The sequence below is a fragment of the Coffea arabica genome, chromosome 8e, assembly GCF_036785885.1.
Source record: "Coffea arabica cultivar ET-39 chromosome 8e, Coffea Arabica ET-39 HiFi, whole genome shotgun sequence".
NCBI classification, from domain to species: Eukaryota; Viridiplantae; Streptophyta; class Magnoliopsida; order Gentianales; family Rubiaceae; genus Coffea; species Coffea arabica.
This window is the reverse complement of record NC_092324.1, coordinates 15,144,147-15,170,996: the sequence shown is the minus strand read 5'-3', so window position 1 is coordinate 15,170,996 and position 26,850 is coordinate 15,144,147.

Genomic DNA, 26,850 nt, shown 5'->3' with positions numbered 1-26,850 from the left:
CTGGTGCCACTCATTCGTTTGTTAACCGTAATTTCATGTGTGGCATCGATATAAAACCTGCTAGTTTACCATATGACCTAGAAGTTAGTACACCCACGGGAAATCAACGTTTGGTGACTAGTATGGTTTATAGGGATTGTGATGTATGGGTAGGTGAAAAGAGATTCTTAGGAGACCTGATAAGCTTGTCCATTAAGGGGTACGACGTGATTCTGGGTATGGACTGGCTAGCCAAATATAACGCTCAACTGGATTGTAAAACGAAGGTGGTAGAATTTCGCATTCCTGGCGAGGCAACCTTAAGGTTGGATATAAGGGGTAGGTTAGCCTCATCTGCTTTAATTTCGGGCATTCGAGCTAGGAAACTGATAAGTAGAGGGGCGCAAGGATTTTTGTCCTTTTTGATTAACACCCCTACGGATAAGTTAAAAGTGGAAGACGTGGCCGTAGTGAGGGAATTTTCGGATGTATTTCCTGATGAGTTAGTAGCTTTACCTCCAGAACGGGAGATAGAATTCCAAATAGATCTGTTACCTGGAACCTCACCTATCTCAAAAACCCCTTACCGAATGGCGCCTGCGGAACTTAAGGAGCTTAAGTTGCAATTACAAGATCTTTTGGAGCGGGGATTCATTCATGAGAGTGGGTCTCCTTGGGGAGCTCCTGTCCTATTTGTGAAGAAAAAGGACGGAACCTTGAGGATGTGTATTGACTACCGGGGGCTGAACAATGTGACGATCAAGAATAAATATCCACTGCCCCACATCGACGAGTTGTTCGACCAGCTGCAAGGAGCAGTGGTCTTCTCCAAGTTGAACCTCCGACAAGGATATTATCAGTTGTTGATTAGGAAGGAGGATATACCGAAAACTGCTGTCAACTCGAGATATGGGCATTTCGAGTTTGCCGTTATGCCCTTTGGACTGACCAATGCTCCCGCCGCCTTTATGGACCTAATGCATAGGGTTTTCAAACCCTATCTAGACCGATTTGTCGTTGTGTTCATTGATGACATTTTGGTCTACTCTAAGACACGCGAGGAGCATGAGGAACATTTGAGAGTGGTGTTGCAGACGTTAAGGGAACATCAGCTGTACGCCAAGTTTAGTAAATGCGAGTTCTGGTTGGAGACAGTAGCATTCCTAGGGCACGTAATCTCCCACGAAGGTATTTCGGTGGACCCGGCAAAGGTAGAGGCCGTGACAAATTGGAAGAGACCAGAAAATCCCACAGAAATTCGTAGCTTTCTAGGGCTAGATGGGTACTACCGACGTTTCATTAAAGATTTCTCCAAACTAGCAGGACCTTTAACTGACTTGACAAAGAAGCATGGTCGATTTATTTGGAACGCCCGATGCGAAATAAGTTTTCAGGAATTAAAGAGAAGATTGACCACGGCTCCAGTACTGGTCTTGCCAAATGGAGTGGACGGGTTCGCGGTGTACGCAAATGCGTCGCGAGAAGGCCTAGGGTGCGTTTTGATGCAGAACCGTAATGTAATTTCTTTTGCCTCTAGGAAGTTGAAGCTTCACGAGCAGAATTACCCGACCCACGATCTGGAACTAGCCGCAGTTGTGTTTGCTCTGAAAAAGTGGAGGCATTACCTATACGGGGTGACCTTCGAAGTGTACTCGGATCATAAAAGTCTTAGGTACCTTTTCTCCCAGAAGGAACTGAACATGAGGCAACGACGATGGATGGAATTTTTGGAAGATTACGACTGCACAATCAACTACCATCCGGGAAAGGCAAATGTGGTAGCCGATGCCTTGAGTCGTAAAGTGCAAGTAGCAGGGTTGATGATTAAAGAGTGGGATTTATTAGAATCCGTATGTGAGTGGAGACCCTGTCTTGGGAGCCATAAGGTGATATTTAGTAATGTTAGGGTGACCCCCACTCTACTGGAACGCATTAAAGAGGCGTAAAACGAAGATTTGATGGTAAGGAAGTGGGGAGAGAAAGTGGAGAAGGGAGAAACAACGGACTTCAATTTTAGTTCTGAGGGCATTTTGAAATATCGAAACCGAATAGTGGTACCGAAGGATGAATCGTTGAAAACGGAAATTTTGGGGGAAGCTCATCGGTCCAAGTATACAATCCATCCGGGCAGCAGCAAGATGTATCAGGACCTGAAAGGAACCTATTGGTGGGACAATATGAAGAGGGAAATCGCCCAGTACGTGCAAAAGTGTCTCATTTGCCAGCAGGTGAAAGCAGAGCATCAAAAACCATCGGGTCTGTTACAACCCTTGGAGATACCCGAGTGGAAGTGGGAAAAGATCACAATGGACTTCGTTTCCAGTCTACCGAGGACGCAAAGAGGACACGATGCCGTTTGGGTGATCGTTGATCGCTTAACCAAGTCGGCCCATTTCTTGCCGGTGAATATGAAGTATTCCATGGACAAGTTGGCCCGACTGTACATGGACGAGATAGTAAGGCTACATGGTGTTCCTATGAGCATCGTCTCCGATCGGGATCCACGGTTCGTATCCCGATTTTGGCAGAAGTTTCAAGAAACCCTGGGGACTAAACTCAATTTGAGCACAACCTATCACCCTCAGACGGATGGACAGTCAGAGCGGACGATTCAAACTCTCGAGGACATGCTACGAACTTGCATTCTGGATTTTGGAGGCAACTGGGGTCAACACATGACCTTGGTAGAGTTTCCGTACAACAATAGCTTCCATTCGTCGATTCAGATGGCTCCATACGAACCCCTCTACGGACGCAAGTGCCGGTCGCCGATTTACTGGGACGAAGTTGGCAAAAAGAAAGCACTAGACCCGGCAACTATTCCATGGATGGAAGAGGCTCAAGAGAAGGTCAAGTTGATACGGCAACGACTTCAAACTGCTCAAAGCCGACAAAAGAGCTACGCGGATAACCGAAGAAAGGACTTGGAGTTTGAAGTTGGGGACCATGTATTTCTCAAGATCACACCCTTACGAAGTATCACAGCGGGCAAAGGAAAGAAACTTCAACCGCGGTACGTCGGTCCCTACAAGATCCTGCAGAGGGTAGGAGCGGTCGTGTATCGATTGGAATTGCCATCCAGTCTCTCCCGAATCCACGATGTGTTTCATGTCTCCATGCTAAAGAAGTATCATCCTGACCCATCTCATGTATTACAACCGGAGGAGATTGAAGTAGACGAATCACTTGCATACGAAGAGAAACCTGTCCAAGTGCTTGACCGGAAAGTCAAAGAGCTTAAAACCAAGCAGATTCCGTTAGTAAAAATGCTATGGAGAAACCATGGGATAGAGGAAGCTACTTGGGAAGTGGAAGAAGAAATGCGGAAGAAGTATCCAAACCTTTTGGGAAGTTAAGGTGAGAAATTTCGAGGACGAAATTCTTTTAAGGGGGAGAGAGTGTGAGAACCCGTATTTTTCCCTAATAATTTTCCTAGGGTTTTCCCCTTTAATTGCATGTTTTTTTGCATTTTCTGGCTTAGGAAAATTTTCTTGGTGGATTTTATGAGTAATTATAGTTTTTAGATGATTTTTCTAGCATTGGGTAGTTTTTGAAAAATTAAGGATATATAAAGGACGTGGGACCCACTAGTGCGAAAAGTTCGGAAAAATTCGGCCAATAAGGTTAAGTTCCGGATACTGAGTGAAATTTATCGGGTGTTAAGAGATAGGAAGAGGAGGTGATTTGATTGATGTGAGAAGGAACCAAGTGATAAAGATGCATTAATGAAGTGCCAAGTGTCACTATATCCTTGGTTGGACTTTGTTGGACACTATTCACCCTTTTTGACTTTTTACCATTGAGTTAAATATCTCAAAAAAATCACTAAAATTCACTCTTTTCTTCTCCTCCATGGCCGGTTCTCTCTTGAGCAAAGAAGAAAGAAACTCTTCAACATTTTAGCTTCCATTTAGCTCAATCTTCCAAAAACAATCACATAAACTAGTTTCTTCTCCATAAAATCCCTCCATTAGGTGCTAGTAAGTTGTTTGGTGAAGTTTTTAAGGAAGCTAAGGTGTTCTACAACTCCTTCTCTCTTGTTTACTAGGTAAGTGGTGATTACACTTCTTCCTACGCTTAATGATGCTTAATTTGTGCCTAGTGGTGGCTAAAGTGCTGAAATTTGTGGTTTGTTTCTTGGTTTGAGATGAATTGGTGAAGTTTTTATTTTATTGAGGAATTTTCTGGTTTAATGTGATCATGATGTTGTGGTTATTTATGATGGTTGGTAATGAGGGGTTATGACTCTAGTGGATGTAAATGATTGGTAATTGCAACCAATTTTGGGTTTGGAAGGAATTTGAGGAAGTTAGGGTTTCATAACCCCCTTTTCTGTCCGGTTTTGGATCATATGGTTAGAGGCCGAATTGGCCTTTGATTAAAACATGAAAGTTGTAGGTATTGATGTATTTGAGGTGTCTGTAAAATTTCAGGGCAATTGGAGTAGTGTAGAATGAGATATGTCGATTTTACTGTTGCTGTTCTGGGTTGATCAGAATGTGCGAACTGCGCTTGTAATCGTCTGTTTTGACTGGAATTACTTTGGGTTTGGATGTTGATGTCTTCTGATGAAATGTATCTTGATATCTTAGCTACCGCATGCCTTTGGAATCAATGCATTTGGACCTGTATAGACTGAGTTGGACTAATTACAGAATAGTGTGATTTGTAAACCTGCAATTACGGTTCTGGTTTGGTATTCTGCATTTTTAACCTAGTTGTACTAGGATTTGGCCTGAGTGGCCTTCTACATTGTTGTAGCCCTGTCTTTTAGCTTCGAGATGGTGGGTCTTACACCCTCATCCGATAAGCGTAGAGCATTTTGTTCCATTACCGGAAAAGGAGGACGAAAACTGTTTTTTTGTTGAGGTCAAGTTAGTGCATTGCTGAAATTTCTGGTTTGCTATTATGCTTATATGTGCATATGAAACCCTATTGGGGTTGTGATTGGCATGGTTTTATGACTCGTTATCGAGTCTCATTGTGAGAACCCGTAACTTTTCCATTTGTTAGGTTTTATAATATTTCTAGGCTTTCTTATTTTCAATGGCTTGTTTTCTACACTTTCTGTATCCGGAAAAAATTTCTAGATTATTTTTACGAGTAAATATAGTTTTTAGATGATTTTTCTAGTATCGAATAGATTTTGAGAAATTAAGAACGTATATCGGACGTGGGACCCACTAGTACGAAAAGTTTGAAAAAATTCGGCCAATTAGGTTAAATTCCGGATACTGTGTAAAATTTATCGGGTGTTAAGAGATAAGTAGAGTGTGTGAAATGATTGATGTGAGAGAGAAAAAGAAGTGATAAGATTGCATTAATGGAGTGACAAGTGTCACACAACCATTGGTTGGACTTTGTTGGCAACTATTCACACTTTTGACTTTTGATCAAATTGAGTAAATATCTTGAAAAAATTGCTCAAAAATCACCATTTCTTCTCCTCATATGGCCGGCCCTCTCTCACCAAAAGGAAACAAGAAACTCTTCAAGTTTTAGCTCCAATCTTGCTCAAGGTGAACCATCCAACCATTTGATCTTGCAATTACTCCATAAAATCCCTTTAGTTAGTGATAGTGAGTGATTTGGTGAAGCTTTCTTGGAGAGCTAAGGTGTCCTACTACTTCCTCTCTCTTGTTTTATTGGTAAGTGATGCTCAAACTTCCTCCTACACCTAATGATGCTTAAGTTATGCTTAGTAGTGATTAAAGTGCTGAAATTTCTGGTTTTTATCTTGGTTTGAAGTGATTTGGTGAAGTTTTTCTATTTTTGAGGAATTTTCTGGTGTAATATGAATTTGATGTTGTGGTCATCTATGATGGTTGTTAATGAGGGGAAATGACTCTAGTAGATGTGAATTAGTGATAATTGCAATCAATTTTGGATTTGGAAGAATTTCTGGAAAATTAGGGTTCTTGGTTCTTCATTCTGTCCGAAATTTTAGGTCATAGATAGAGGCCGAATTGGACTTTACTCAAAACATGAAAGTTGTTGGTATTGATGAGTTTGAAGTGCCTGAAAAATTTCAGGGCATTTGGAGTAGTGTAGAGTGAGTTATGCCTTTTTTACTGTTGCTGTTCTGGGTGATCAGAATGTGCGAACTGTGATTGTAATTGTCTGTTTTGACTGGAATTGGTTTGGATTTTGTTGTTGGTGTCTTCTGATGAAATGTATCTTGATGTCTTAGCTATCATATGCCTTTGGAATCAATGGATTTGGACCTGTATAGACTGACTTGGACTGATTACAGTTTTGTGTGATTTGGGAACCTGCAATTACGGTTCTGGGTTGGTTTTCTGCATTTTTGACCTAGTTGTGCTAGGATTTGGACTGAGTGGCCTTCTACATTGTTGTAGCCCTGTCTTTTAGCTTCGAGATGGTGGATCTTACACCCTAATCCGATAATCGTAGTGCAAGTTGTACCATTACCGCAAAAGTATGACGAAAACTATTTTTTTGTTAAGGCCTAAGCTAATGCCATTTCTTAATTTCTGGTTACCTATGATGCTTATTCATGCATATAAACCCTATTGGGGGTTATGATTGGCATGGCTTTTTGACTCGTTATCGAGTCTCATTGTACTTGCTTACATGTTTTAAGACTTACTCTTATTTCGGTCATTTCCTAGCTAACTTTTGTACTTGTACTGCTTTGAGCCTAGTGAACGGCTTTTGGTAAATGAGATGACTTTTGTGTGAAATGTTGGGACTGATTTGAGGATATAATGAAGCCTTAATGGCTGGAAAAGTAAGAAATTTAGGGGAGGTGCTGCCCGATTTTATAGGCCGTTTGGTTCCTTTAAGTTGGATTTGCCTTTTTGTGGAAATGAAAGGCTTTTGGGTTGTTTGCGCCTAAGTCTTCATGTTACCTTTTCGTTTCTAAGAAAATCATGTTTTGCACCCTTGCATTAGTAACTATTTGGCGAGGCATACGACTAGTAGTCGAGCCTCATGTGCATTGTGTTTACTCGATTCTAGAAGTAAAACCTTCAATTGGTTTATTTTGATTATTTTAGGGTTTCTTGGCGATTAAGGCCAATCTGAAGTGAAAACTTTTGAAGTTGAGCCGGTGAGTGTACCACTCCCCTCCATTGCTGTTTAACTTGATTTCTACTCTGCAATCTGTTTAATTTGTTTGAGACGAGGGTGTACTTTATCACACTCGTTCTCTTGTCTGTTCATATGCCAATTTTGAGTGCCTATCTGAATCTGCCGTCTGAATCTGCTATCTGAATATGCTATCTGAATCTGCTATTCTGTATCTGTATCTGAATCTGTTATCTGTGTCTGCATCTGTTCGGATTTCTATGACCTATGAGCTCAATCCTGTGGCTAAGTTATTCGAGTCGGGCCGGCAAGGGCCTGGACGATTAGATAACGAACCACGGTAGTCTGTTCGGGGATTTTTGGGTATTGAGACCCTTGATTCCGGTATACTCGAGTATTACCATTTCTGTTCGGTTGAGGTGAGCGGGCCCGGTAAAGGGGTGTTTGGTGGACGGAATTCGGTGTAAAGAGGGGTCTACGGACGCGTTGGTTCTATATGCGTTGACGGAGAGTCAACCGGTTTAGATCAAGTACTGCGCTGGAAATTTGGCTCCTGAGAGCCACCCGTATCCTTTTGATTTGAATCATTGGTTCATTTGCTTTACATCTGACATGTGTGTCTGATTTGTTAAATGTGAAATGCCATGATTTTAATGTTATCTGTTTGGTACCTCATTGAGCGCAAGCTCACCCCTTTTGTTCCTTTTGTTTTCCTTACAGGAAAATAAACCCTTTTGGTCTGGATTTGACACATGGCGGCCAAATTGAGCTAGTTGAACATACCTTTTGTATAGCTCATGTATTAAAACCCTAAGTGTACTTTTGGGGCGTTTCCTCTTTTGATTTGGCAAACCGTACATGTATCCACTTTTGAACCACTTTGGTATGCCCCTTTTGGGTTGTATATGCTAACTTGTGAGATGTAAATATTTGCTCAACGTTTGGTTGGGTTTTGACGTGTCGGTTCCTCTTCATGGCCGACTCCGACTTTGTTTTTTTTTTATTTATTTTTGTGGGTTCGACTTGTTTACACGCGGTTGTATGACCCGAAAAGTATTAGATCGCGCTAATCTGAACCGTTAGTCCTGGCGAGAGCTGGGCAGGCAGTCCGCCAACCCCTTTGGTTCGCCTTAGGGGAAGGTGGGACTGTCACACTCATGGTATTTGTTTACGTGTTTTAGGGCGTGACGTTAGTGCACGACGTACTTTGGACGACGGTGCATGAAACCTCACCTACGTGAGTGGTGAGTATACTACTCACTTGAATGTTAGAATGTGGCTTTTCTATATGTGATTGTGATGCCTTGAAGGCTTGTTTGGCTATTGGAAATGATTAGGGTGAGGGTGTACTTGACCGCCCTCATTCCTTTTATTCCTGTGAATGACTGTTTACCGTTTCACTGTATTACTGTACTTGCTATATGAGTTATTGGATTCCATTCATGGGATATTGTTTGGGTGTCGGTTGGACGAGTATCCAACGGCCCTACTGTACTACTGAGCTCGACCCCGTTGGTGGTCAATTGAATCGAGCCAGCGAGGGCTTGGTCGTGAAAATTGACTAGCCACGGGGACTGAAATGGGAATCTTGTGGTAATGAGACCCTTGGTTCCGGTGTACTCGAGTATCACCTAAAGCTACTGCTTGGAGTGCGGGCCCGGTTGGGGTATGTTGGGTGGAAGGAATGGAAGTGAAGTGAAGTCTACGGTTTGGTACTTTTAACATTGACGGAGGGTCAATGAGGTTGGATCAAGAATGTAAGCGTGGAAATGGGCTCTTGAGAGCCGTCCGTATCCTTTTACCGATTTGTTTTACTTCGTATTTGTATACTTGAAATGAACGGTTATGCTTAAGTGATCTTTGTTGATTATGTGATAGTTGCTCACTGAGCTTTAGCTCACTCTGTTCCATTTGTTTTCCTTACAGGAAAATGATCACTTTTGGGAAGATCATACTTGTTGGTTGCCAAATTGAGCCATGTATATGTCTATTTTGAATAGCTCTTTGCATGAAACCCTAATGTGTATTGGGTTCATCTTTTGATTGGCAAACCGAATATGTGTATCCATGATGAATAGTTTTTGACATGCCAATTTGGTTGTAAATGGTGAATTGAAATGTATTAATGTTTGGTGGGATTTCGGATTCTACTATTCCTGGCACTGTTCATCGTTTTTCATTTTTTTTATTATTTTGTTATTTTGGTTCTTGTGGCTTGTTCGAGCGCGCTTTTACTTTCCCGAAACATTTTAGATCGCGTGTAACTGCTCGTTAGTCCTGGCGAGAGCTGGGCAGGCAGTCCGCAAACCCCTTTGGTCCGCCTTAGGGGAAGGTGGGGCTGTCACAGGTGGTATCAGAGCCTAGGTTTGAATTAGCCTGGGTGTTATAGGAATGCTTGATTTGAGGATTTGTTGTTTATGGCCTTTAAGCTTCTATTTATGGTTAATTGTTCTTGTGGTGTAGGATGGCCGGACAGGGTGACCCTAGTGCTAGTCCTTCGGGCGTGAGACCTCGCAGAGCACTCCCCGTGATCCCATATCAGATACCAGAACTCCAAACAGTAGAAATTTGGTAATACTCGAGTATACCAGAATCAAGAGTCTCACTACTACAAGATTCCATATAACAGTCCCCATGGCTCGTCAATTTTCACGACCAAGCCCTCGCCGGCTCGATCCAATCGACTACCAATGGGGTTGAGCTCAGTCGTATCAGTAATGGTCGTTGGATACTCGTCCAAGCGACACCAAATTCATGAACCAATTCAGTATTTCATGTATCATTCAATCAATACAGTAAAACAGTAGACAGTCATATGAGATACCAAATGGGTGAGGGCGATCAAGTACACCCTCACTCAATTAAGTTCAACGGAGCAAATAAGCCTTCAAGGCATCAAGTTCCCATATACCAAAGCCACATTGTAAACAACAAGTGAGTGGTACACTCACCAATCAAGCAAATGATATTTCATGCACTTCCGCCTAAGAGCGTCTTGCACCACCGTCACGTCCTTGAACATTCAAATAAGCATAATAAGACTCAATTACAAGTCATAACCAATGCCAAATACCACCAAAATAAGGTTCCACTAGAATGTATAAGCACTAGAGTAAACCAGGAAAATCCGGAAATGGCATTAGGCTCTAACCCCAAAAAAACAGTTTTTTGACATCAGTTTACGGTTTTGGCACCATTGGCACTGCGATTATCGGATGGAGGTACAAAATACACCTTTTTGAAGCTAAGAGATAGGGTTACAATGTTGAAGAAGGCTACTCTGTCCAGTTTCGAGTGTAACCGGGTCAAAAATGCAATATACTACACCAGAACCGCAAAAACAGGTTCACAAACCGCATTCTGGTTCAAACATCATAAGTCAGGCTACCTAAGTCCAAATCAAGTAATTCCAAAGCCATCCGAAAGCTAAGATACACGGTTATAATTAATTAGAAGACCTCAACAACCAATTACGAAGTATTCCCAACCAAAATAACCAATTACAGACGCAATTATCAAATTCGGGTAGAAACAGGGCAGCAGGGGTAATTCAGTCTTTTCACAAGCTACGTTGCTCCGATTGACCTGAAATTTTTCAGGTATCTCTAAAATATCATTCCCTACAACGTTTGTGTTTTAATCCAAGGCCAATTCGGCCTCTAACTATGAGGTACTGTGCGGGGCAGAATGTAAAATAATGAAATCCTAACTTTCCAAATTTCTTTCCAAAGCAGAAATTTCTTGCAATTAGCCACCATATACACCTTCTAGCTTCATTCTAGAACATTTCCAATCATCATACATAGCCACACTAGAACAATCATATTAAAACAGAAATATCCTAATTAAATAAAAAATGTCATCAATCTCAACCAAAATCATGAAATAACACCAAAGATCATTACTTTAACTCCCATAGGTCACTACTTGAGCATTATTGGAAAGACAAGAGTAGTCCCTTAGTCACTCACCTTATAAGACAAGAAAGGAAGCAATTCAACACCTTAGCCTTCCAAACAACTTCACCAATCACCTCACAATCACTAAGTGGAGAGGTTTTATGGAGCAAACCCAAAATTAAACGGTGGAAATTGAAGATTGAAGCAAGATTATGAACTAGGAAGTTGGAGGATTTTTTTTTCTTTCTTTGAGCAAGAGGTTCGGCCAAGAGAGGTAAGAAATGAAGATGATTTTTGGCCAATTTTAATTAAATGGTAAAGTTATGAATAGTAGTCAAACTTAAGAATTAATCTTATGGTGACACTTGTCACCCTATTTAATGCATCTCTATCTCTTTGTTCCTCTCACACCAATCCACTTGGTAACCTCTAATTATCTCTTAATACCCGGTAAATTAAATCCAGTATCCAAAACTTAACCTAACTGACCGAATTTTTCCGAACTTTTCGCGCTAGCGGGTCCCACGTCCGGTATACACTCTTAATTTCTCAAAAACTAACCGATACTAGAAAAATCATTTAAAGACTATATTTACTCATAAAAATTATCTAGAAACTTTTCGAATAAAGAAAATGCAGAAAACATGCTAGTAAACCGAATAAAACCTAGAAAATGGGAAAATTACGGGTTCTCACACTCTCTCCCCCTTAAAAGAATTTCGCCCTCGAAATTTCTCACCTTAACTCACGAACAGTTCTGGGTATTTCTTTCGCATTTCTTCTTCCACCTCCCAGGTAGCTTCCTCTACCCCATGGTTTCTCCATAGTATCTTAACCAACGGAATTTGCTTGTTTCTCAGCTCTTTGATTTTCCGGTCAAGCACTTGGACAGGTTTCTCTTCGTAAGCAAGCGATTCATCTATGTCGATTTCCTCGGGCTGTAAGATATGGGATGGGTCGGGATAGTACTTCTTGAGCATCGAGACGTGGAAGACGTCGTGAATTCTAGAGAGGCTTGACGGCAGCTCTAGCCTATATGCTACCTCACCTATCCTCTGTAGGATCTTGTAAGGTCCGACGAACCTCGGTTGCAATTTCTTTCCTCTACCCACCGTGACGCTCCGCAACGGTGTAACCTTGAGGAAAACACAGTCTCCAACTTCGAACTCCAAGTCTTTCCTTCGATTGTCCGCATAGCTCTTTTGTCGGCTTTGAGCAGTTTGGAGTCGTTGTCGTATCAACTTCACCTTTTCTCGCGCCTCCTCTATCCATGGAATAGTGGTTGGATCTAAGGCCTTTCTCTCGCCAACTTTGTCCCAGTAAATCGGTGATCGGCATTTTCGTCCATATAGTGCCTCGTATGGAGCCATTTGAATCGACGAATGGTAGCTGTTGTTGTACGCAAACTCTACTAAGGTCATGTGTTGACCCCAGTTGCCTCCAAAATCCAAAATGCAGGTTCTTAGCATGTCCTCAAGAGTTTGGATTGTTCGCTCCGATTGTCCATCCGTCTGAGGGTGATAGGTGGTGCTTAGATTGAGTTTAGTCCCTAGAGTCTCCTGGAACTTCTGCCAAAACCGGGATACGAACCGGGGATCTCTATCGGAGACGATGCTCACAGGAACACCGTGCAGCTTTACAATCTCGTCCATGTACAGATGAGCCAACTTGTCCATGGAATACTTCATGTTTACCGGCAAGAAATGGGCCGACTTGGTTAATCGATCGACGATCACCCAAACGGCATCGTGTCCTCGTTACGTTCGCGGTAAACCTGAAACGAAGTCCATTGTGATATTTTCCCACTTCCATTCGGGTATCTCAAGGGGTTGTAACAAGCCCGAGGGTTTTTAATGCTCCGTCTTAACCTGTTGGCAAACGAGACATTTCTGCACGTACAGAGCGATTTCCTTATTCATATTGTCCCACCAATAGGTTCCTTTCAGGTCCTGATACATCTTACTACTACCCGGATGGATTGTATACTTGGACCGATGGGCTTCCTCTAGAATCTCCTTTTTCAACGCTTCATCCTTCGGTTTCGATATTTTAAAATACCCTCAGGACTAAAATTGAAATCAGTTGTTTCTCCTTTTCCCACTTTCTCTCCCCATTTCCACACCAGTGAATCTTCCTTTTGAGCTTCTTTAATCCTCTCCAAGAGGGTGGAGGTTACCTTAATGTTATCAAAAATCACTTTATGACTCCCAAGGTAGGGTTTCCACTCGCAATCCGACTCGAGCAAATTTCACTCTTTAATCATTAACCCTGCTACTTGCGCCTTGCGACTCAAAGCATCGGCCACTACGTTCGCCTTTCCTGGATGGTAGTTGATGGTACAGTCGTAATCCTCCAGAAATTCCATCCACAGTCGTTGCCTCATATTCAATTCCTTCTGTGAGAAGAGGTACCTAAGACTCTTATGGTCCGAGTAAACCTCAAAGGTAACACCATATAGGTAGTGTCTCCATTTCTTCAGAGCAAAAACAACTGCGGCTAACTCTAGATCGTGGGTTGGGTAGTTCTGCTCGTGGGGTTTTAACTTTCTCGAGGCAAAAGATATCACATTTCGGTTCTGCATCAGTACACACCCTAAACCTTCCCGTGACGCATCGGTATAAACGACAAACCCGTCTACTCCGTTAGGCAAGACTAGAACTGGAGCCATGGTCAATCTTTTCTTTAGCTCTTGAAAACTTGTCTCACTTCGGGCATTCCAAATGAACCGACCATGTTTCTTTGTCAAGTCGGTTAGGGGACCGGCCAGTTTGGAAAAGTCCTTGATGAAACGACGGTAATATCCAGCCAGCCATAGAAAGCTGCGGACCTCGGTGGAATTTTCTGGCCTCTTCCAATTAGTCACAGCCTCTACTTTCGCCGGGTCAACTGAAATACCCTCTTGAGAAATTACGTGTCCCAGAAAATAAATTTTCTCCAGCCAAAATTCGCACTTGCTGAACTTAGCGTACAGTTGATAGTCTCTTAGGGTTTGTAAGACAACCCTCAAGTGCTGCTCATGCTCTTCACGTGTCTTGGAATAGACCAGAATGTCGTCGATGAAGACTACGACAAATCGATCTAGGTAGGGCTTAAAAACCCTATGCATTAAATCCATGAAGGCGGCAGGGGCATTGGTTAGTCCAAAGGGCATAACTGCAAACTCGTAATGCCCATATCGCGAGTTGAAAGCGATTTTCGGAATATCCTCCTTCTTGATTAATAACTGGTAATACCCTTGGCGGAGATCCAGTTTCGAGAAGACCACTGCTCCCTGCAACTGGTCAAACAACTCATCTACGTGGGGTAGTGGATACTTATTTTTAACCGTAATATTATTCAGGCCCCGATAGTCGATACACATCCTCAAACCACCGTCCTTTTTCTTCACAAACAGTACAGGGGCTCCCCAAGGAGACCCACTCTCTTGAATGAATCCCCGCTCTAAAAGGTCCTGTAACTGTAATTTCAGCTCCTTGAGCTCCGCAGGGGCCATTCGGTACGGGGTTTTTGAGATTGGGGAGGTTCCAGGTAGCAGATCTATTTTGAATTCTATCTCTCTTTTCGGAGGTAGAACTACTAGCTCATCAAGGAATACATCCGGAAATTCCCTTACTATGTGTACATCCTCTACCTTCACTTTATCTGCGGGGGTGTTGATTAGAAAGGCTAAAAATCCTTGTGCCCCTCTATGTAACAATTTGCGAGCCCGAATGGCCGAAATCATAGCAGATGCAGCTAACCTACCCCTTATGTCCAACCTTAGGGTCGCCTCCCCAGGAATACGGAACTCCACCACTTTCTTCTTACAATCTAGTTGGGCATTATACTTAGCTAGCCAGTCCATACCCAAAATCACATCATACCCCTTAATGGACAGGCTAATCAAGTCCCCTAACAATTTTCTCTCTCCTACCCAAACTTTGCAATCCTTGTAAACCAAACTAGTAACCAAACAATGATTCCCCGTAGGCGTACTAACTTCTAGGTCGTAAGGTAAACTAGCAGGTTTTATGTCAATGCCACACATAAAAGTAGGGTTAACGAAGGAATGAGTGGCACCAGGATCTACTAAAACTTTGGCAAAGCGGTGGAAAATAGGGATCGTACATTCTACGACCTCAGAGGAATCTGGGACTTGCTGGGGCTCCAACGAATATACGCGAGCCGCGACCTTAGGTTTTGTCCCATCTCCCTTAACCGGTCCCGTATTGGTCTTTGGCGCGGGTTGAGCTCCCTTCCCGTCTTGCTTTAAAATTGGGTAAGTGGCCAACTGATGGTCTGCGCTTCCGCAACGCAGACATTTGCCTTCCTTCCTCCAGCAATTATCCTCTGTGTGGTTTGGCTTCCCACAATGCCCACAGGGACCGCGAGGTGCTGAAGCTGAGCCTCCCTGAAAATTTCCTCTTTGGCCTCGCCCAGCTTGGCCACCCCTAGACGGAGTCCCTCTGCCTGAACCCGACTGTCGTCCACCTCCCATTCCTCGTCCAAACTTGGAGGGGGTACTCTTCTCACCCTGTCCTGAACTACTCCCAGGAAAACCCCGCTTCTTTGCCTGGAAGTTCCGGACTTGCAATCTAGCACTCTCTACCCGTTGGGCCTTTTCCACGACCTCGCTAAAAGCATTGATTTGAGCCACTGCGAGGTCCATCTGGATTTCGACATTCAAGCCCTGGATAAAGCACCTGATCCGCCGTTGCTCGGTTATGATTAGCTCAGATGCAAATTTGAACAGGCGGGTGAATTGACTCTCGTATTCCGCCACAGATTGAGCCCCTTGGCGGAGTCGGATGAACTCATCTTCCTTCCTCTCCTGAACCAGAGGAGGGAAGAATTTCGCGTTGAATTCCCTTATGAAATTCACCCAAGTCCTGGGCGTTTGTTCCCGTTCCCATTTTTGCCGTATTACGTTCCACCAGGAACGGGCCGCCCCTTCCAACTGGAAAACGGCAAAAGTCACCTGCCGTTCTTCGGTGTAGTGCAAGACCGCAAAAATATTGACCATCTTCTCGAGCCACCTTTCGGCGACATCTGGATCGGGCCCCCAAATGAACTTGGGTGGAGCAAACTTTTGAAATCGTTCGAGAAATGGTTGCCAGGGTTTCCAGGATTAGGGTTTGGGTTTTGGCCCTGTTGCTGCACCACTTGTGCCAGCAAGTTGGTCATTTGCTGCATAGCGGTAGCTATTTACACGTTGGGGTCAGGATTAGGTCCAGATGAGGTTTCCCCAATACCCCTGTCCGGTGCGGGTTGTCTATTTCCGCGCCCACGTCCCCGTCCTCTACGTGTACCTTCCATGAACTCTACTTGGTCTAGGCAAATGTACTAAACCAATATAAGAACAATGCATGTAAGTAAAACCCAAAAACTTTTACAAACATAGATATACATTCCAAACAAGGCAAACAACACACATATCAACAACCAGTCAAGTCAAGTACAGTCAAGTCAAATACAAACATGGACAATCCACGAGGGAAAGGCCCCATTAAAAGAAATATACACGTAGCTAACCCAAACGTACAAAACGTACAAAACGATTAGCTAAAGCTCTTCTCCCTATCCGCCGTATATACAGAAGACAAAACTATCCCAAAAATCCTAGGAGTCACGACCTAGTCCGTCGACGGGCTAGTAGACCCACCCATCGGGGTGGATCCAACCCCAGCCTCGGGCTCTGCACACGAGTCCTCGTCGCTCACTCCCTCGACCACGTCGGCGCAAAGGTTTAGGATCGATGCGGCTCAAACCTTAACCTTTCGAGCTCGCTTAGACTCGCGCTCACGTGTCTCCCTAAGCTGAGTGCAGAGGTCATCAACCCTATCCTCTACCTCAAGCATGTCGTACTCCAGCCCCTTTATGCGCTCAGCCTGTTTCTCATTGGCCGCCCTAAGCTGGTTCACCTCGGCCTCAAGCCTAGCATTATCTTCGGCCAACTCCTTACGCTCCTCGGCCACGGCCAACACCAGAGCGTCAGGGTAAGCGTACCTGTGAGAACCCGTAAATTCCCTAATATTTTTCCTAGGGTTTTTCCCTTTTAATTGCATGTTTTCTGCGTTTTTTTTGGCCTAGGAATATTTTATTGGTGGATTTTATGAGTAATTATAGTTGTTAGATGATTTTTCTAGCATTGGATAGTTTTTGAAAAATTAAGTATATAGAAAGGACGTGGGACCCACTAGTGCGGAAAGTTCGGAAAAATTCGGCCAATAAGGTTAGATTCCGGATACTGTGTAAAATGTATCGGGTGTTAATGGATAAGTAGAGGAGTGTGAAGTGATTGATGTGAGAGGTGAACAAAGGATAGAAATGCATTAATGAGTGTGACAAGTGTCACAATATGATTGGTTGGACTTTATGGTTTACTATTCACATTTTTGACTTTTGACCCAAATTAGTTAATATCTCCAAAAATTCACAAAATTCACCATTTTCTTACCTTGTGTTGGCCGGCCCTCTCTCTTGCAAGAAGGAAGAAAGTTCATCAAATTTCAAGCTTCCATCTCACTCAATCTTCCGCAAACAAGAGCTTAGACTAGATTTCACTCCATAAAATCCTTTCTTCTAGTGCTAATAAGTGTATTAGTGAAGTTGATTTGAAGAGCTAAGGTGTCCACAATCCCTATCTCTCTTGATTTCTTGGTAAGTGATGCTTGAACACCCTACTACATCTAATGATGCTTATGTTTGGCTTAGAAGTGGCTAAAGTGATGGATTATATGATTTATTTCTTGGTTTGGCTTGATTTGGTGAAGTTTTTTATTTTATGAGGAATTTTCTGGTTTCATATGATCTTGATGGTGTGGTTGTTTTTGATGGTTGGTAATAAGGGGCTTTGACTCTAGTAGGTGTGAATTGTTGATAAATGCAATCAATTTTGAATTTGGAAGAATTTCTGGAAAATTAGGGTTCTTGGTTGAACATTCTGTCCGAAATTTTAGGTCATAGATAGAGGCCGAATTGGACTTTACTCAAAACATGAATGTTGTAGGTATTGATGAGTTTGAAGTGCCTGCAAAATTTCAGGGCATTTGGAGTAGTGTAGGGTGAGTTATGCCGTTTTTACTGTTGCTGTTTTTGGTGAACAGAATGTGCGAACTGCGATAGTAATTGTCTGTTTTGACTGGAATTTATTTGGATTTTGTTGTTGGTATCTTCCGATGAAATGTAGATTGATGTCTTAGCTTTCATATGCCTTTGGAATCAATGCATTTGGACCTGTATAGACTGAATTGGACTGATTACAGTTTTGTGGGATTTGGGAACCTGCAATTACGGTTCTGGGTTAGTTTTCTGCATTTTTGACCTAGTTGTGCTAGGATTTGGACTGAGTGGCCTTCTACATTGTTGTAGCCCTGTCTTTTAGCTTCGCGATGGTGCGTGTTACACCCTCATCCGATGAGCGTAGCGCATTTTGTGCCATTACCGCATTTGGAAGCCAAAAACTGTTTTTTTTTGTAAGGTCACATTAGTGCATTGCTGAAATTTCTGGTTTGCTATGATGCTTGATTATGCATATGAAACCCTACTGGGTTATAATTGGCTTGGCTTTGTGACTCGTTATCGAGTCTTATGGTATTTGTTTACATATTCTAGGGCGTGACGTTAGTGCACGACGTACTAGGGACGACGGTGCATGAAACCTCACTTGCTTAAGTGGTGAGTATACTACTCACTTGGATTTATAATGTGGCTTTGCTATAGGTGATTGTGATGCCTTGAAGGCTTGTTTGGCTATTGGAAATGATTAGGGTGAGGGTGTACTTGACCGCCCTCAGTCCTTTTATGCTTGTGAACGACTGTGTACTGTTTTACTGTCTTACTGTACTGCTATATGAATGACTGTACTGATATTGTTTGGGTGTCGGTTGGACGAGTATCTAACGACCCTACTGTACTACTGAGCTCAACCCCGTTGGGAGTCACTCGAATCGAGCCGGCGAGGGCTTGGTCGTGAAAATTGACTCGCCACGGGGACTGAAATGGGAATCTTGTGGTAATGAGACCCTTGGTTCCGGTGTACTCGAGTATCACCTAAAGTTACTGCTTGGAGTGCGGGCCCGGTTGGGGAATGTTGGGTGGAAGGAATGGAAGTGAAGAGAGGTCTACGGTTTGGTACTTTTAATATTGACGGAGGGTCAATTGAGTTAGATCAAGCATGTAGGGTGGAAATGGGCTCTTGAGAGCCGACCGTATCCTTTTCCCAAATTGTTTTGCTTATTATTTGAATATTTGCAATGAACGGTTATGTTTAAGTGATCTTGGCTGATTGTGTGATAGTTGCTCACTGAGCTTTAGCTCACACCATTCCATTTGTTTTCCTTACAGGAAAATAATCACTTTTGGAAGCTCATACTTGTTGGTTGCCAAATTGAGCCATGTATATGTCTATTTTGAATAGCTCTTTGCATGAAACCCTAATGTGTATTGGGTTCATCTTTTGATTGGCAAACCGAACTTTGTATGCCTATGATGAATAGCTTTTGACATGCCGATGTAGTTGTAAATGTTGAATTGCGATGTATTAAGGTTTGGTGGGATCTCGGATTCCACTATTCCGGGCACTATTCATCGTTTTCATTTTTCTTATTATTTTGTTATTTTGGTTCTTGTGGCTTGTTCGAGCGCGCTTTTACTTTCCCGAAACGTTTTAGATCGCGTGAACTGATCCGTAGTCCTGGCGAGAGCTGGGCAGGCGGCCCGTTGACCCCTCTGGTTCGCCTTAGGGGAAAATGGGGCCGTTACAGTACCTGTGTCGACACTCGCAACGTCGGAGGCGGTTAGCCGGGCTCCAACGCACAACGGGCCCTCTGGGCCGGATCTGGTATGGAATCACTGGGAGCGCTCCACGAGGTCGCTCGCCCAGAGGGCTATCACTAGGCTCACCCCGTCCGTCCATCCTACACCAAAAGAAAAAATAAAGGTAAATAACCTTAAGGAACATACTTAACATAATCCTCAAGTCGAGCCTTTCTAATACGCTCAGGCCAATTCAAACCTAGACTCCGATACCACCTGTGACAGCCCCACCTTCCCCTAAGACGAACCAAAGGGGTCAGCGGACTGCCTGCCCAACTCTCACCAGGACTAACGGTTCAGTTTAGAGCGATCTAATACGTTCCGGAACATACAAACGCGCGTAAACAAATCAAAATGTCAAAATAAAAAAAATGAAACCGGAGTCGGCCATGAATAGTAACCGACACGTCAAAACCCAACCAAACATCAAGCAAATATTTACATGTTGAAATTAAGCATAGACAATCCAAAGTGGCATACAAAAGTTATTCAAAAGTGGATACATGTACGGTTTGCCAAATCAAAAGAGAAACGGACCCAAAAGTACATTTAGGGTTTCAATCAATGAGCTATACAAAAGATATGGCCATCTAGCTAATTCGGCAACCAACTATCAAATCCAGTCCAAAAGTATTTATTTTCCTGTAAGGAAAACAAAAAGGAATAGAGTGAGCTTACGCCCAGTGAGATAATACCACTCAAGCAGCAAAGTTCACATAAGCATAAAGCTTTTCATTCCAATTCATCAAAAGTAAGCAAAGGCACACATCAATAGTGGTGATAAAAGGATACGGGAGGCTCTCAAGAGCCCTTTTCCTCGTTTGCATTCTTGATCGAACCTCATTGACCCTCCGTCAATGTTTAAGAGTAACCAATCGTAGGCTCCACTTTACTTCCATTTCTTCCACCCAACATACCCCTACCGGGCCCGAACTCCAAACAATAGAAATTTGGTAATACTCGAGTATACCAGAATCAAGAGTCTCACTACTACAAGATTCCATATAACAGTCCCCATGGCTCGTCAATTTTCACGACCAAGCCCTCGCCGGCTCGATCCAATCGACTACCAATGGGGTTGAGCTCAGTCGTATCAGTAATGGTCGTTGGATACTCGTCCAAGCGACACCAAATTCATGAACCAATTCAGTATTTCATGTATCATTCAATCAATACAGTAAAACAGTAGACAGTCATATGAGATACCAAATGGGTGAGGGCGATCAAGTACACCCTCACTCAATTAAGTTCAACGGAGCAAATAAGCCTTCAAAGCATCAAGTTCCCATATACCAATGCCACATTGTAAACAACAAGTGAGTGGTTGTGACGACCACACTTCTCCCAAGGGCAAACCCAAGGGTATCGGCGGGCCGCCTGCCTAGCTCGCGCCAGGACTCAAAACTTAAAGCTAATAAAACTCTTCTAAGCCACAAGAACACGATTCATAATATATACAACCACCAAAAGTCTATTTACATCTTCAAAAGCATCAAGCCAAACCGCTCTAAGATACTATAACAATAACCAGCAAAAGGTAGACCCTAAGAAGGGTCCTTATACAAACCACCAAAACAAAAACAAACATCCTAACTGTTCAACTATTACAAGCCAATCTACCTATACTAGTATACGAGCCAAAAGTCCCCGCGTCGGCCCCTGCTAAGGAAAACAAAAGGAAAGGGGTAAGCTATATGCTTAGTAAGTAAACAGGGGCGAAAGCATAAATTCACGTAGCAACAATTACACAATAAGAGTAAAGCAAAAGCAGAAAAGTAACATCACATAATAAGGATACAGGTGGCTCCAAAGCCAATTCATATGCCATGCGTGATCTCCTGCCGACACTCCGTCGACCACACTCAATGGTCCGTAGAACTTCACTTGTACACCCACCGACGCCTTATCACCCTCACTGGCCAGTCACCTCACAAACTTGCCCGGGCGAACGAAATCACAAACTTGAGCTTGAGTCACAAGCTCGGGTCACAAACTTGGTCACCTTCTCGGTGAACCGGATTCACAAAATTGGTTCATAACATGAACCTACAAACTTGGTGACCTCAGACTAGGTTGGACTGACTTCGACCAAGCCCTAACCGGCTCGAATAGTCCAAACAGGTCTTAGATCGGGCCCACGAACTCACAAACTTTGCAAACTTCACAAACTTTACTCGAAAGTCGCCCCGAGCCACAAGCTCAAGGGTTTTGGTTCCAAAAGGTTCATATACATATGCCAAGTACAATTATACATTCAAATTAGGGTTTAGGTCGAGTGCGATAAAGTACACCCTCGCCTAAGTACCCTTTTCACATATCTCAAACACATAGCCAAGAAAACACATCAAACTGGCCTGAATACTTACTCAGAATCTGAAATAGCAAAAACACAAAGTCGGATCGAAATGAACAGCTAGTAGTGGGCCCCACCAGTTCCGCCCAGCTCACCACCGTCTGAAATCGAAGATTGTGTCACATAATATCGCAAACGGCTACTATCATGCCTAAAACAAGCAAAACGGCAAAAACGACACGCGCGCACGTAAATATGACGGACGGAAACGGAAACGGCCGTTAGCGGAAACGGCAGATTTGACACTCGTTTCTAGTTTACTCATAAGTTGAGCTACGAATATCGGATCAAGGCGTATGAGACGCCATATCGAAGCTTAAAGGATGAACAACAACTGTTATGAAGACATCCAGAACTGAAACTGGAGGCTTCAGTCCCAAATGAACCAAACACAATCGCTTACGAAATCTGGCCAATGCACAAATGGTCAGTTTTGAGTGCAAACTGTTTTCTATGCTACACATGGTAAAAAGAGCTGAAAATTGGCAGTTAGATAGTTCATTCCAAATGGAACAACTTTCATGAAGGTCGGAAATCCAAATTTGGAACGGAAATTGGTCATCAGGACCAAAACAGATCTGACCAGAAAATGGTCATTTTCACGGGCAGGCCTTGTTTGCTCGGCTATATCTCAGGTTTTATAAATCCGATTCATGAAATTCCAAGGGCGTTAGAAAGCTCTGATATAGGGTTATAAGTTTGGTGTTTTGGTTGCAAGCCCAAACAGCTTGTAACCTAGTCAAACGTGAAGCCAAAGTTCCAGTCGTAAACTGTCCGGATATAAGAACAGAACAGAATTTGACGGTCAAAACAGGTCTGAGTATTTCGTTTATAGCTCAGGATATACTAATCCGTTTATCCTGAAAATTTACAGGGATATCCAGGACTTAAGGGGCTACAACAATGTAGAAGGCCTCTCAATCCAAATCCTAGCACAACTAAGTCAAAAATGCAGAAAACCAACCCAGAACCGTAATTGCAGGTTCCCAAATCACACAAAACTGTAATCAGTCCAAGTCAGGCTATACAGGTCCAAAAGCATTGATTCCAAAGGCATATGAAAGCTAAGACATCAAGATACATTTCATCAGAAGACACCAACAACAAAATCCAAACCAATTCCAGTCGAAACAGACAATTACTATCGCAGTTCGGACATTCTGTTCACCAAAAACAGCAACAGTAAAAACGGCATAACTAACTCTATACTACTCCAAATGCCCTGAAATTTTGTAGGCACTTCAACCTCATCAATACCTACAACTTTCATGTTTTGATCAAAGTCCAATTCGACCTCTAGATATGACCTAAAATTTCGGACAGAATGTTCAACCAAGAACCCTAATTTTCCAGAAATTCTTCCAAATTCAAAATTGATTGCATTTATCAACAATTCACACCTACTAGAGTCTATATAGACCATTACCAATCATCATAAACAACCACACCATCATAATCCAATTAAACCAGAAAAATCATCATAAAATGGAAAACTTCACCAAAACTCTTCAAATCAAGAAATAAATCACATATTCCATTACTCAAGCCACCATTAGGCACAAAATAACCATCATTAAGTATAGGAGGGAAGTTTAAGCATCACTCACCTAATAACAAGAGAGAGGAAGATGATGGACACCTTAGCTCTTCCAAAAAGCTTCACTAAACCAACCACTATCACCAACTAGAAAAGTTGTATGGAAAGGAAACTAATTTATGTGCTTGATTGAGATGATTTGCTAGTGGAAAGCTTGAAGATTGAAGAGGTTTTTTTCTCCTTCTTGCAAGGGAGAGAGAGAGCCGGCTATGGAGAAAGAAAAATGGTGAATTTTGAATGATTTTTGAGATATTTAATCCTTTGGTCAAAAAAGTCAAAAATGTGAATAGTGTTTCTTAAGTTCAATCCAATAAGGAAGTGACACTTGTCACTCTCATAAATGCAATCCTATCCTTTCTTTTCTCTCTCACATCAATCATTTCACACACTCTACTTATCTCTTAACACCCGATAAATTTTACACAGTATCCGAAACTTAACCTTATTGGCCGAATTTTTCCGAACTTTTCGCACTAGTGGGTCCCACATCCGATATACGTTCTTAATTTCTCAAAACCTAACCGATACTTGAAAACTCATCTAAAACCTCATCTCAGCTTACGAACGGACTGGGGCCTCACAGTGGTACACTCACCAATCAAGCAAATGATATTTCATGCACTTCCGCCTAAGAGCGTCTTGCACCACCGTCACGTCCTTGAACATTCAAATAAGCATAATAAGACTCAATTACAAGTCATAACCAATGCCAAATACCACCAAAATAAGGTTCCACTAGAATGTATAAGCACTAGAGTAAACCAGGAAAATCCGGAAATGGCATTAGGCTCTAACCCCAAAAAAACAGTTTTTTGACATCAGTTTACGGTTTTGGCACCATTGGCACTACGATTATCGGATGGAGGTGTAAAATACACCTTTTCGAAGCTAAGAGATAGGGATACAATGTTGAAGAAGGCTACTCTGTCCAGTTTCGAGTGTAACCGGGTCAAAAATGCAATATACTACACCAGAACCGCAAAAACAGGTTCACAAACTGCATTCTGGTTCAAACATCATAAGTGAGGCTACCTAAGTCCAAATCAAGTAATTCCAAAGCCATCCGAAAGCTAAGATACACGGTTACAATTAATCAGAAGACCTCAACAACCAATTACGAAGTATTCCCAACCAAAATAACAAATTACAGACGCAATTATCAAATTCGGGTAGAAACAGGGCAGCAGGGGTAATTCAGTCGTTTCACAAGCTACGTTTCTCCGATTGACCTGAAATTTTTCAGGTATCTCTAAAATATCATTCCCTACAACTTTTATGTTTTAATCCAAGGCCAATTAGGCCACTAACTATGAGGTACTGTGCCGGGCAGAATGTAAAATAATGAAATCCTAACTTTCCAAATTTCTTTCCAAAGCAGAAATTTCTTGCAATTAACCACCATATACACCTTCTAGCTTCATTCTAGAACATTTCCAATCATCATACATAGCCACACTATAACAATCATATTAAAACAGAAATATCCTAATTAAATAAAAAATGTCATCAATCTCAACCAAAATCATGAAATAACACCAAAGATCATTACTTTAACTCCCATAGGTCACTACTTGAGCATTATTGGAAAGACAAGAGTAGTCCCTTAGTCACTCACCTTATAAGACAAGAAAGGAAGCAATTCAACACCTTAGCCTTCCAAACAACTTCACCAATCACCTCACAATCACTAAGTGGAAAGGTTTTATGGAGCAAACCCAAAATTAAACGGTGGAAATTGAAGATTGAAGCAAGATTATGAAGTAGGAAGTTGGAGGATTTTTTTTTCTTTCTTTGAGCAAGAGGTTCGGCCAAGAGAGGTAAGAAATGAAGATGATTTTTGGCCAATTTTAATTAAATGGTAAAGTTATGAATAGTAGTCAAACTTAAGAATTAATCTTATGGTGACACTTGTCACCCTATTTAATGCATCTCTATCTCTTTGTTCCTCTCACACCAATCCACTTGGTAACCTCTAATTATCTCTTAACACCCGGTAAATTAAATCCAGTATCCAAAACTTAACCTAACTGGGCGAATTTTTCTGAACTTTTCGCCCTTGCGGGTCCCACGTCCGGTATACACTCTTAATTTCTCAAAAACTAACCGATACTAGAAAAATCATCTAAAGACTATATTTACTCATAAAAATTATCTAGAAACTTTTCGAATAAAGAAAATGCAGAAAACATGCTAGTAAACCGAATAAAACCTAGAAAATGGGAAAATTACGGGTTCTCACACTCAATCACCGAGAAAACCTAAGATTAAACGAGAGAGAATATTACAGTTGAGCAAACAAGTAAGTGAAATCAAAGAAAAACCGGTAAATGATAAGTAAAGCGTATAAAGACGCCTTTATAGTGAAAAGGGGATATTTGGATCAGAGGACGGAAATAACCAGGGTTTCATAAACCAAACGCTAAACGAACTCAAACGGGTTATAAAATGTCCGGCGGAAAAACACTTGGACCAAAGACAACTCGGACTCCAACGAGATAGGCTAAAAATATTGTTTTCGGAATCGTTTAGATAGTTCAAAATCAACTCATACCCAAGCAGCTAGTATAGACTAAACATCATGATATAAAATGGAAAACCGATCATGGTATTGGCCAAACAAAAGTATACAAGTTCAAATAGAAACTTAGCCCTCGAGCGAAAATTTGGGCAGCACGCCCTTTGTATTTACCTATTTCCCAGCCATTTATGGCTTCATTATTTCCTCAATCAATCCCAAAGTCATACACAATATAACTCATTATAATAGCCGTTCCATAGGGTCCAGGTCATACAAGTACAAAATCAAGCTAATGACATGTGCGGAAATGAAGTTTAGTTTGGAAAACAAAAGACAGTTTTAACGTTACTGAGCGGAACAGACGTAACAGGAGTTACACTTATCGGATTGAGGTGTAATGTACACTGTTTCGAAGCTCGGAGAAAGGGTTAAAATGTTGAAGAAGGCCACTCAGTCCAGTTTGCAATGTATCTAGGTCACATTTACCAAAACAACCCCAGGTTTTCCAATTCGAAGTTTACTGTGGCAGTCCTGATTCATTCAGTCATCTCTCAGCATATACAACTCCAATTCAAGTGATTCCAAAGCTATTGGAAAGCTAAGATACAAGGCTATAAGTCTTAAGAAGACATCGACAACCAAATCAGTAGTATTCCTG